This window comes from Erythrolamprus reginae, chromosome Z (assembly GCF_031021105.1).
Source record: "Erythrolamprus reginae isolate rEryReg1 chromosome Z, rEryReg1.hap1, whole genome shotgun sequence".
NCBI classification, from domain to species: domain Eukaryota; kingdom Metazoa; phylum Chordata; class Lepidosauria; order Squamata; family Dipsadidae; genus Erythrolamprus; species Erythrolamprus reginae.
This window is the reverse complement of record NC_091963.1, coordinates 39990616-40003690: the sequence shown is the minus strand read 5'-3', so window position 1 is coordinate 40003690 and position 13075 is coordinate 39990616.

Sequence of the window (13075 nt, the reverse complement as noted above, 5' to 3'; positions counted from 1 at the left end):
AAGTTTAACGAACCATTTGTCATGCTATATATTTTATAGTATTATATGGTTCTTAGAAACCAACTTCACTACCTTGCTTCTGTCAGTAGTGACTCACTGAAAAACCTTTTCTGATTCTTTTTGATAATTCAAATAGAAGAGTAAAAATTTACTATAGCTCGAGGTTTAAATCTATGACATCATTGTCTTTTATTTGCCTGCCTTTGGGATAAAAGGTTATATACAGAATCTATAAATAGCACAGAATCTAATAATTGGAAGAATTGTCTTTTGCTCTTGGGAATCATTGACATTTTCTATTCTTGATACTAAATTCAGAAGCTTTAGATAAATGTAATTATAGAAAAGAATGAATCCTGAATTGATTGTCTGTCACTTTATACTTGCCTCTTAAATTCACTACACATTAATGTCTATGTTTACAAAAGACCAAGTTGCTGAATCATACTGCCATCTTCTATGTTTCTTTCACCGCGATTTTTATCAACCTGGTTGCTGTAAAGAATGACTTAAATTGACGTTCAACAATGTTTGAATTGCATGTTTCACCTTGTACCGGTTTACAGCCAAAACCACAAAATCAACTATTAAATAAGTGAAGATTTGGACTGAGGAGGCAAAGTTAAATATACAGGCTTGCTTTTACCAACTTATTAGAATATTTTAAAAAATACCTCTGCAGACCTGGATGAACTCACAGATACTGTAACATCATATGTCACCTTCTCTGAAGACTTACATGTACTAACCTGGGACTTGCAAATATACTTCAACAACAAATCTTGGTTCACAGCTAAACTTAGGCAGTTATTTTGTTCCAGAGAGGGAGCCTATAGAAAAGGTGAAAAATGTTGTACAATTAGGTGAGAAAATGTACTAACACAGGAGATTAGAGCAGCAAAAAGCTACTCTGAAAAGTTAAAGAATCAGTTCTCAACAAATGAACCAAAAACCATGTGGAGAACTCTTAAAAATATCACTGGTTATGGCGAATCACCTTCCCAGGCTAAAGAAAATCAGCCACTGATAGATGACCTGAACGTGTTTTACTGCAGGTTTGAAAGGAAACTACAGCCACCTATCTCCACAACCTCCATCTCAGACACACCAACAACAGCCAAGAACTAGACCAATAGCAATAGCACTTAGACTTATATATCACTTCAAAGTGCTTTAAAGCATCATCTGAGTAGTTAATTTAATTCAACCTAACAAGGACCCGCAGGGTCAAACAATTACTTCCTGGGCAGAAATGACGTCAGAAAAACTTCCAGGGCAACATATGGGCGTAGCTCCATGCTGATCCAGGTGAAGGGGCCACACCCTCACCTGGATCCCAGCCATGCGCCTGCATGTGGGAGGTCTCGCCGTCAAACCCCTGCAAGGGGATAGAAATGGGCGAGACCCAAAGGCAGGTTCTCCCCAATTGCTCAGATCGAATTAAAGGCACCATGAGCCCTTGGAGAGAACCTGCCAATCATCCCCAAAGATGCCCAATGGAGAACACGCAGTTGCTAAACACCATCCAATTTCTGCCCCTAACCTGCCAACCCAATGACCAAAGGTAAGCCAATTAAAACTAATCGGGGAGCGAAGCACCACCTAACCATCCATCCGTCACCACAGTGTGGAATAGGCGAAAAAACGGTCGCAGAAAATACGGAGACCGGCAAAAATTCCTATTCGGCCCCCTAAGGGCGACCCACTGTAGCACACTGAAACATAGGGAGGGCAGGCGGGTGTTCACCTGCTCGTCATCGGGGCGAAAAGGAGGCCCCAAGCCTGCTCAGCCTCTTTTATAGGGCTGGCAGGCTCCGCCCCCCGACGATGTCATCGGACTGGGCCAATGACCCAAAATGGTCAGGATCTCGCGAAATCTCGTGAGATCCCGGCCTTCCAAAATGGTGGCTGCACCGGGAGCCGCGTCTCCTTGGCCCTGCCACAAATCCGGGTCGGGGATGAGTCTCTGGCCGGGCATTTTATCTACTGCATTACTACAGCTCCATATTATTATATGATGCATATTTTCTCATATCAGTGAATTTAAGCATGATAATTGGGAGGAGGGAGAGAAAAATAGTCAGAGAAAGAACAAGTAGTCTGAACATTTGCCAGGTTATATCAGCAGATGTTTTGGTCTGTTCCTTTCTGGTTTATAGATATTTTGTTGTGATACACATATTTCCTCATATATACAGAATCTGCCTGTCGTAAGAAGAAGAAATAATAGTATCATCTCATCTATATCTAATACAGTGGTACCTCAAGATACGAACCCCTCGTCTTACGATCAACTCGTGATACGAACCTGGGGTTCAGAAAAATTTTGCCTCTTCTTATGAACTTTTTTCGAGTTACGAACCGGCGTTCGGAGACAGCTGGGAAGCCGCGCGGCTATTTTAAAAGGTGACAGCCGGGTGGCGGGGCTTCCCAGCAGCCTCCCGACCACCAGTTCGTAACTCAAAAAAAGTTCGTAAGAAGAGACAAAATTTTTCTGAACCCCGGGTTCGGTTCGGGAGGTTGCTGGGAAGCCCCCCAGCCTGGCTGTGACCTTTTAAAACAGCCGCGCGGCTTCCCAGCTGTCTCCAAACGCCGAACGCGGAAGTTCAGCTTTGACGTTCGGCTTCGGGAGACAGCTGGGAAGCCGCGCGGCTGTTTTAAAAGGTCACAGCCACGCTGGGGGGCTTCCCACCACCCCCGAACCTCGAACCTTTGCCGAACTTCCGGGTTCGGAGTTTGGGGGGGGGTGGGAAGCCCCCCAGCGCGGCTGTGACCTTTTAAAACAGCCGCGCGGCTTCCCAGCTGTCTCCCGAAGCCGAACGCCAAAGCTGAACTTCCGTGTTCGGCGTTCAGAGACAGCTGGGAAGCCGCACGGCTGTTTTAAAAGGTCACAGCCGGGCTGGGGGGCTTCCCAGCACCCCTCCGATCCCCGAACCCGGAAGTTCAGCAAAAGTTCGGGGTGGGGGGGTGCTGGGAAGCCCCGCCGCCCGGCTGTCACCTTTTAAAACAAGGTGACAGCCGGGCGGCAGCGGGTTTTTTGCGGGGGTTTTTTTGGTTGCACGGATAAATTGACTTTACATTGTTTCCTATGGGAAACAATGTTTCGTCTTACGAACCTTTCGTCTTACGAACCTCCCCCTGGAACCAATTAGGTTCGTAAGACGAGGTTTGACTGTACCTATTAAATCAAAAGCAGTAAATTTATAGTGGTGCTTTCTTGAGAGTGCCATTTTGAGTGTGCCTTATATTTCATTAGACAAGTGAAACTTTTTGTATTTTGTCTATCCATCTCACTAAATCTATAAAAACCACGAATGTGGAAATCAATATCCAAACTAAGTGCTCAAGAAGGGCAGCACAAACTGAGAGTCATTTCCCCCCTCTGTTCTCACTCCAAACTAGGGAATAGGAAAGTTTCCTTATACATTGTTTTGACTTTCTTTTTTTCCCCCATTTCCTTTTTTTGTTCAAGCTAAAATACCTACTTTCTGTAAATGGGTTGAAGATTTTTGAAGCCATGACGCATGGCTCTTGCAGGCCTGAATGAAAGCCACTCTTCTGTCTCCAGTTTTATGATGTTCTTTGTCTTTTCCTATTACCTTTCTCCCTAGCAATCCTTTATCACTACCCTGGTGTTCTTTTGGCCTCTTGAGTAAAGAGCCACTTTTTACAAATCTCTTTACTTTTTACATCAGCCTTGCTTTAGGAACAGAGTGTGCTTTTCTAAGGCTTTCTTCTTTATTTGCAAAGTGAATTTCAAGGTACTCTAATGCTAAGGAAGAAATTGCTCGAAACTTAAATTGTAGGTCAAAATACTGAGCTTTATGGTCAGAATCACTATAATGCTGCTTCCTATTTTTACTTATTATATTTCCTTCTTTTTAAGATTAATCCTGTTTAGACTCATCTGTATATATCCTACATGTTAATCAAATGCCTCTTAATAAACGATTGAACTTTAATCTTGGGCTGTCTAACCTGTATTATTAAATATGCTCATATCACTTCAAAAGAATTCTATTTAAAAAAAATATTTTTTATTGATTTTTAACAATTTTAATATACACACAACATAAAACAGTGTATAGTGAAAAGTGCCCACCACCCTGACAAACACACATACCCCACCACCGAATCGGGGGTGTTTCTTGTATAGATCATTTTAACCCAAGAGCAATATATCTAATTACATATTATAGAGTGATTCCAATTTATTCCTTGTAGCTTGGTCTCGGATTCTACCCTCATATATCGTCTTACCTTGTCCCACCGTCCCATCAGTTGTCTCAAGTCAGGACAATGTTTCCCTCCGCAGCATTTACAAATATTTAAAAGTGAATACATTTCAGAAATTTTGACTCTAACAAAAATAACAAAATGATTATATATTGTTTTTTTCTTGTTTCTAACCACTCATAAAAGTTGTTCCAAATTTTATAATACTCGGAGTCTTCTTTATTGTTTATTTTAATCGTCAGCATATCTGCTTCAGCACAATCCATAATTTTCTTTATTAACACAAGATCATCCTGTAGTTCTTTATGTTTCCCAAATTGTGCAATTAGAATTCTGGCTGCTGTTAAAATATGTAGTGTTAAATAATATTGGTTTTTTTTCATCTTCTAATAATGGGCATCGCTGCCTAACTCCTTTCTCAATATTTATATTTTTTGGGGTGTCTCCATTAACTATGATTTTAGCCACTTGTTCTGTATATAAAGTTCATATCGTTGTATTAAATTGTTCTCCAAATTTCATTTTTATTAGTTGATTCAAAAAAAAATTCCAATTCAAATTATCAAAGGCCTTCTCAGCATTGAGAAACATTAACGCTGATTTTTCCTGATGTGCTTCATTCTCATATTGTTTCTAATATTTCTATTCGGTAAAAAAACATTCTGATCAGGGTGAATCATCTCATTAATTACATTTTTTAACCATTCTGCAATTATTGTAGCAAATATTTTATAATCGCTGTTGAGTAATGAAATGGGCCTATATTGTTTGATCATGTTTTTTTCTTTTTGTCTTTAGGAATTAAAGTAATTAATCCTTCTCACCATGGCTGTGGTTTTTTCCCCCTTTGCTTAGGACTTCATTAAAGGTCACCAATAGTAAATTTTTCATAGATTCTGCATAGTTTTGTAAAACTCAGTCAGAATCCCATCTGTGCCAAGCGTTTTGTTATTTTTCTGCTCTTTCTAATTCTGATATTGTAACGTCATCTTCCATTCTATCTCTGTGTGCTTCTGATATTTCTGGAATATTTGCTTGATCTAGGTAAGCCTGTATATCATGATTTTCAATTGCATCTTTTTTATATAGTTCCTGGAAATACTCCATAATTATTTGCTTTTTCTCTTCCATTTCAAATCTCCTATTTCCTAATTTGTCTTCTAGTTGTGTGTATATATATATATACACACACACACACACACACACACACGCACACACACACATATATATATATATTCCTTTTCTTTTTTTAATTTATATGTAAGCCATCTACCCAGTTTATTAGCTTATTCGAAGTAATTTTGTTTTGAAAGTTTCATTTTTGTAGCTATTCTTGTACTACCAAATTCATTTTATGGGTGAGTAAATCTTTTTCTTCTTTAATTTTTAAATCATTAGGGTCATTTTGCATTTTAGTTTCTAATTCCTCTATTCTGTTTTGAAGACTATTCATCTCTTTGCGTCTATTCCCCCCCCCCCCCCCGGTATATGCTATTGTTAATCGTCTTGTATATGCTTTTGTTGTATCCCAAATATTCACAGTACTTCCTATAATTTACTTGTTGGTCAGTGATGTGGCATACTTTTTCAGAGATTTTTCACAGAACACTAATATGCTCCAGTAAGACCATGCTTGTTGAGAGTACTCACTTCTTGTAAGTACAATGAGAGGGACCTGGCATGCATTCTCTGCAGGTGTTCTCCTCCTGTGGAACAGTTTAAAGAACTGTATCATCACTTCTAATATTCAAAAGCTTTTACAAACTTTACTTTTAAAACACATATTTATAAACTGAAGTGAGGATAAGAGATGTATCTGTTGAGATTAATATGGCTGCATGATATTGTGGTTTTTGATATGATTATGATGATAAACATATGCAAACTTATATATATATATTTATTAATATGTGTAATAAATGTGATGATTTTCTGTTGGGCTCTACGTGTAGTATAGTGTAGTAAATGTCTATGATGGAGGGGAGTCAAATTCTATTTCATTGAAGTCTCATTCTGGGTTGTGTTTGACCTTGGGGGGATGGAGAGGGTATGGCCAGGATGGGCATGACCAGCACAACATCACTCATGTGAGGGACACCTGGAATGACCCAAGCTCTCTATTAGAGAAAATGGGCTCCTGTGACAGCTGTGACGGCTTTCTACAACCCTCTGCCAGTGAAAACGGAACTCGGCAGAGGGTTGCAGGAAGCTGTTGCAGCCAAAAACAGAGTTTGAGAACCCGCTTTCACTGGCAAAAGCACTGTGGGCCGGTCCTTTGTTATTTCCAGAGTAGCCCCTTAATAAGCCAATACCATTGCCTGGATCTAGCCCCCTGGCTTGAGTTTGATATCCCTGGTCTATGGAAATTTTCAGTCATCAAGGTCATGGTTGTCCCAAAGTTGCTTTTTCAAGGGGCAACTGGACTTTTTGTTTTTTCTTTGAAGATATTTTACTTCTCATCCAAGAAGTTTTTTCAGCTTCTTCTTTAGCTGAGAACTGAAGAAGCTTCTTGGATAAGAAGCAAAACGTCTTCAAAGAAAAACTGGAAAGTCCAGTTGCCTCTTGAAAAAGCACCTTTGGGACATATAGTTTAGTAGTTAAGGCACCAGGATGGGAATTAGTTGATCTAATTTACATTAGTTAGTACTATTTTAGGCATGAAAGTTGGCTGAAGTGACTTTCATGGCAACAAACTGGTTAATATATACTTCTTGCAATTTGTCCATCAACATATGAGTGATTTTTTAAAAAGGAGAGATGTGAAGAAAAGGATGAGTTTTGCATGATAAGCTCCTTAAAGTCATATGATAGGAGCATTTTGAATTAAAGAATTAATTCTAAAAGCTAAAATGATTAATACAGATAATGATATAATAGACTTTGTATAATTTTAATCAGCAGAGAAAAAAAGAAAAGCTTGTGCATTAAAGTAGGTATGCTGAGAAGTCTCCACAAAGTAAAGCATTGTGAAGTGGTATATAAATCTAAATGCTATTGCTATTGCTACATTTCATAAAGAGTCAATCCTGAAAACTGGAGAGCAAAGAAAATAATAATAAAAACACACAAATGACATTCCATTGAAAGCAGCCTCCCAAATTGCCAAGTCAAGACCCATTTTGGGTTCAGTAAAATGAAAGTGTTCTGACTAGCTTATAACTTGCATGCCTGATATTAGTTTTATGTTGTTTTTTTGTTATTGATGGGCTTGATACTGTTTTTGATCTTGTGACCTGCTCTCATCTCTGCAAGGGAGGGGAGGCAGGGGGAGGGGGCAAGTTTTACACATAAGTTTCGGTTACTGAGGAAATGACGGCCTTCAATCCTTTTCAATATACGTCCTAGATAAATCTACCCGGCTGCCAAAACAATTTAGATAAATTGATTCAGAAGTACCCCTGGCCATTGGTCCCAAGCATTAAACTTAATGCTTGCGGTTACACAAGCACCTGCATGTTCGCGGGTGGTGCAGCGTTTCCACTGGACATGTGCCTCGCAGACGGAGCCTATCCGGAGACGGAGCATCATTATTGTTCGCGGAAGAACTGAGCCCTTTCCATATTCTCCCACCTCACGAGATTCGGGGGCTCTTATTTTGGGCGGCACGGGTCGTCGTCCCCCTCCTTCTCCGCATACGCGAGGAGGACGGAGCGAGTACGCGCTCCCAATCTCAAATGCTGCCCAGTACGAAGCGCCGCCTAACTGGAAGCGCCATCGAAGGAGCTGCAAACGGACAACAGGTAACTACGACAGGTCTTTCGCTTTTCTTTTGACAGGATGACCCGATCTTTGGAAGAAGCAAGGGCGACCTGTTCGCTTTTTCAGGGTAGCTGGTGGGGTAGGTACTTAGTAGCTGATTGTCTAACCAGCTCTGGAGTGTGGAGAAGGCTTTGGAGATGTCCCGCTCCCGGCCGGAGGACAACCTATAAAGCCTGAGCTGCCTGCGTGCGTTTTAAGAGAAAAAAAGAATCTAAGAAAGATTCTCCTGTGTCTGCGCGCGCGTGTGTTTATATATGTGCACGTGTATATTAGCCCGTGCGCGGCATCATTGCGCGGGCCCGAGGCGCTCTTACTGCAAAACCAGCGATTGGGTGTTTGTCGCGGTTATGTCTAACTGCTGTTATTTTTTCCTGCCTGCCCGCCCCTATGTTCAGAGATGCCCATGTCTTTTCGTTCTGCATTGCACTGCAGCAAGTTAGAAAAGCTGCTTGGTCGGCTAGATTGAAAGCAGCCTCAAAAGCCTAGAAAGCATTACTTAGGAATAGCCGGAGAATATACTTTTTAGCCATGATTGACTATCATTTATACTCTTAAATTCATAAATTTATCTATGGTTTAACTGAGAGGGGGGAATAGTCAGCTATTGACAGTATTACTTTCTAATGATTGTTTATAGTTGGTATGTTAGATTGTTATTTATTAAGGGCGAAAGATTTATACGATCTGAAGAGAAACCAGATGTAAATGTGAAAAATAAACTGCAATCACTCTTGTAGTAATAACAAATGCAAAGTAGAGCCAAGGAAATATATATATATAAACTAGCAAATTTAGAACCCCTCGTAATGGGTGGTGGTGGTGATGGGGGTTTCTCTGTCGGTCAGGTGATGGGCACATGCACTGTGCACTGTTTCTATGTTTGTTTTTATGTAATCAAATTTTATAAAACCAATAAAAATAGATTAAAAAAATAGATTGTTATTTAATAATAAGAAATTTTATTGAGAATACATTGTGATTATAAATTAAATGTAAAATAAAGCCTGGGCTACGGTAGTTTGGTTCAGTGGCTATGGCACTGGGCTAGAAACTGGCAGGTTGTGACTTTTATTCCTGCCTCAGGCACAATGCCAGGCCGGTGATCTGGGGCCAGTAATAACAAATGCAAAGTAGAGCCAAGGAAATATATATATATAAACTAGCAAATTTAGAACCCCTCGTAATGGGTGGTGGTGGTGATGGGGGTTTCTCTGTCGGTCAGGTGATGGGCACATGCACTGTGCATGTCAAGAAAACAAAAAGTCTTGTCCAGGGAGTCCAAAATACTAGAAAGTAGTCCATTTTCTCCCAATCATAATATTAATCTGAATCTGGCCAACTTTTTATAAATGGACCTAAGGATGATGAGAAATAAGGGAAATATATTCCAATAACATTGGTTGATAGGGGATATATTGCCTGTCCCTACCCTGGATAGAAAGATTTGATATATTCTTACATTGGATTTATTTCTTTATTTTGATTTTTTGAAAGGAAAGTGTCTGTATTTTTTAGTTAAAATAGTTTAAATGGTATTAATTATGCATAGTATGGGGGTAGGGAAGCCCCTTTAAAGCTTTGTTGGAACTGTTGATTTGTAGCATCTAGTGGGTGAATGTGGATGTTAATAATATCAAAATGGCAAGCATGACAGGCAATCATAGACTGATCCCATTTCTAATAGGAGCACTAAGCATCACCCATATACAGTGATCCCCCGCTCGTTGCGAGGGTTCCGTTCCAGGACCCCCCGCAACGAGCGGGTTTTCGCGAAGTAGCGCTGCGGAAGTAAAAACACCATCTGCGCATGTGCAGATGGTGTTTTTACTCCCACAGCGCTAGCGAGGAGCCGAAGATTGGGGGCGGCGCGGCTGTTTGCCGCCGGCATGGGGGGCTTCCTAGCAGCCCCCCAAACCCGGGTTGGGGGTCCGGGGGGCGCTGGCTCTCGGCGCTTTCGAGCTGAGTCCGGGAGCGAATTCGCTTCCGGACTCAGCTCAAAAGCGCCGATAGCCAGCGCCAGCGAACGGCTTGTCCCCGCTGGCTCTCGGCGCTTTCGAGCTGAGTCCTGGAGCGAATTCGCTTCAGGACTCAGCTCGAAAGCGGCGAGAATGAACGGCGTGGGCGGGCGAAGGGCGGGCGGCAGCGAGGAGTTTGCGTGGGCGGTGGGGAAACTCCTCGCTGACGCCAGCAAGAGGGGGAAGACCCAGGGAAGCCGCCCAGCAGCTGATCTCCCGGTTGCCATCTACGCATGCGTGCCCATAGAAAAAACGGGCACGCATGCGTAGATGGTATTTTGACTTCCGGGTTGAAAAATAGCGAAGTACCCTGTTCGCAATGGTTGGGGACGCAATAAACGGGGGATCACTGTATACTAAATGATCGGTTTTTGATCACCCAACTGCAAATACTATTTCATAATCAGGCATTTTTTTCCTTGGAAACTGCTGTATTGAATCTAGATTAAGAATGGACACATCTTTTCAGGATAGTTCCACATTGTGAGTTTCATGGGAATGGAATCTAAATTAGGCATTTTAAAATTTCAATTAGCTCAATGTGATAGATATCTAGGTGCTTGTAATAATTCTTTTTACATTGATTTAATTAAGATATACTGAATAGTGTCAGGATTTCAGACACTGTTAAAAATAATGAAATGCATTTTAAATATAAGTTTTAAACAGGAAGAATTTAGTATGACAGAAATAGTAATTATAAAATAAGTTCCGAAAGTTTGAACAGTTTCTCATAGTTTATTTTTATAACACTTAAAATATGACTCTTATTTTTACAGATAAAAATTTATCAACAATTTTATATAGGTTATTTGATACAGTGAAGTGACCAACAAAATATAATATCTAACTGGTAATGATATTAGTGATTAAAAATATTAATTGATGAAGAAAAACACATTGATGAAGAAAGTTAGTGATGCAGGTTCTTGCAGTACATAGGTTTCATGTATCTTGATCACATTGTCATACACTTCATACTAATCTGGAAATTGTATGAGTTTAAAAAATATATTGGAATTGAATGAGTCTTTTGTCTATCTTTGAAGAGTTGTGGTAATTGAAAACTTAGATTCAGTTTTTGATTCATTGTGTTCCAAAACAAGTTACATCATTTTGCTTTTCCTGTTGATGTTACCAGGGATCCACAGAAGCATGCTGCTAGATCTGTGCAAATCTCTTGAGAAGATCTTACACTTTTCTGCTTTGAAAATCAGCCTTATTTCTGTCAATGTAATATGGTGAATGTATTTTAAATTTGAAGAGACTCTTGCATTATAAATTACTGTAAGGTGAGAGAATGCTCTTCTTCTGGTTGCTTTCCATCTTCTTACCAAGTGAGGAAGGTTTAACTACTTTTATTAAACCTTTGAAAAACTCCCCTAAGTTTGCTCATTCCTTGCTGCCTCTTCTTCTTAACGTTAATTTATCTTTGGGAAAGAGTGCCAGTAGCAAATATATATATATATAAATTAAGATCTATTAATCTTCTCTTTCCCTAAAATAGACAGTTTGTACTGGGAAAGAGAGCAGGCATTTAGAACAAGGTGAGGAGAATAAAAAATGAATGCTTATTGAATTTTGCTGGCTAGAAAAAAATACAAGAATGCTTTTTTATGATGCAATATGAAGTATGGCCACATCTCTGAGGTAAATTTTTGAATCTTGAACACAATATGTAGTCATTTTTCTAAGTCAGTATTATGCTTCATGGCTATACTGTACTTTATGGCTGTTATCATTTAGTCAGATGATGAAAAATATTTTGTTGATAATTTTTAAAATACAGCCTGCTTTTAAAGATGTGCTTCCTGTTCTATTTTGAAAAGTCTGGAAATGGAAAATTTAAGAAATTGGCATCAATTTCTTAAGAAATCTCATGTTAATTAATGCAGCTTATTTTATATATATAGGTAATTAGTTTGACGTTATTTCTAGCACAGCAATATAATAGAACATCATAAGAGTAAAATATGAGCATCCAGCTTTGCTGAAATGCAACAGACTGCATTTTGTTCCATAAAAACATGAACAAATATCTTTCATTTGCATAATGTTTTTGAAGTTATTTTACAGTCTTAATTAGTGTCTTGCATTTTTTCAGGACATAAAAAAGTAAATATTTTCAGCAATGCTCTGAGGGGATGCATAGTTCTGTTAATTTGAAGAAATTTTCAGTCTTTACAAATAGATTGGGTAAAGATTGTAATCTAAGAACAGTTTACACCAAAGCAAATCCTATAACATTATATTATAGGTAGTAATAAAAATATATTACATTATGAATTCATTGGCAAAGAATCAAAAATTCTTGGATTTTCTGAAAATTACATCTACTGTTCTTGTCAACTAAGAAAAAATGTTTTTTATGAATTTTATAAAAATGGAATAGTAAAGTCATTGTGCCAGATTATTGTACCAGATTTTATAGAAGAGTGGTGAATATATATGCATACTGTATATTCATCCTCTCATTGTACAGAGAAAAATACATTCTTATAGACTAGAGTATTATGACTAAATATCACTTCCACTAATGACGATGGTAATACATCAAATCTTGGCTATGATCAATTGTAATGTCTACAAATATATTTCAGCATTATGTAATTACTTTATTCATTTACATATACTGTACATTGGTTCCTTAAATGCTGCTGCTGCTGCTACTACTACTACTACTACTACTACTACTACTACTACTACTAATAATAATAATAATAATAATAATTAGTTGCTGGTATATTGTAGTTTCTTATTATAAATAGCCTCATTCTGTTTTTTAAATAGAGTGTAAAAAAATAGAGTAAAAATGTTTATGTATGACATTGACCTTATTGTCGCCATGTTTTTTTCCCTTGCAGTTGTTTAAAATTCAATGTCATCAATGTTTCTTATGCTAGGGAGTTCTGATAACATGAATTGAAATGTATATTTAATATGGAACATTGAGGTGTTTACTTTGAAGTTGAGTGGAATACAGAGAATGAGTTAATTGGATATTCATTCCCAAGGGAGGTTTTTAGAATAAATAACTTTCTTCGCAAATTTATTTGAAAAAAAAT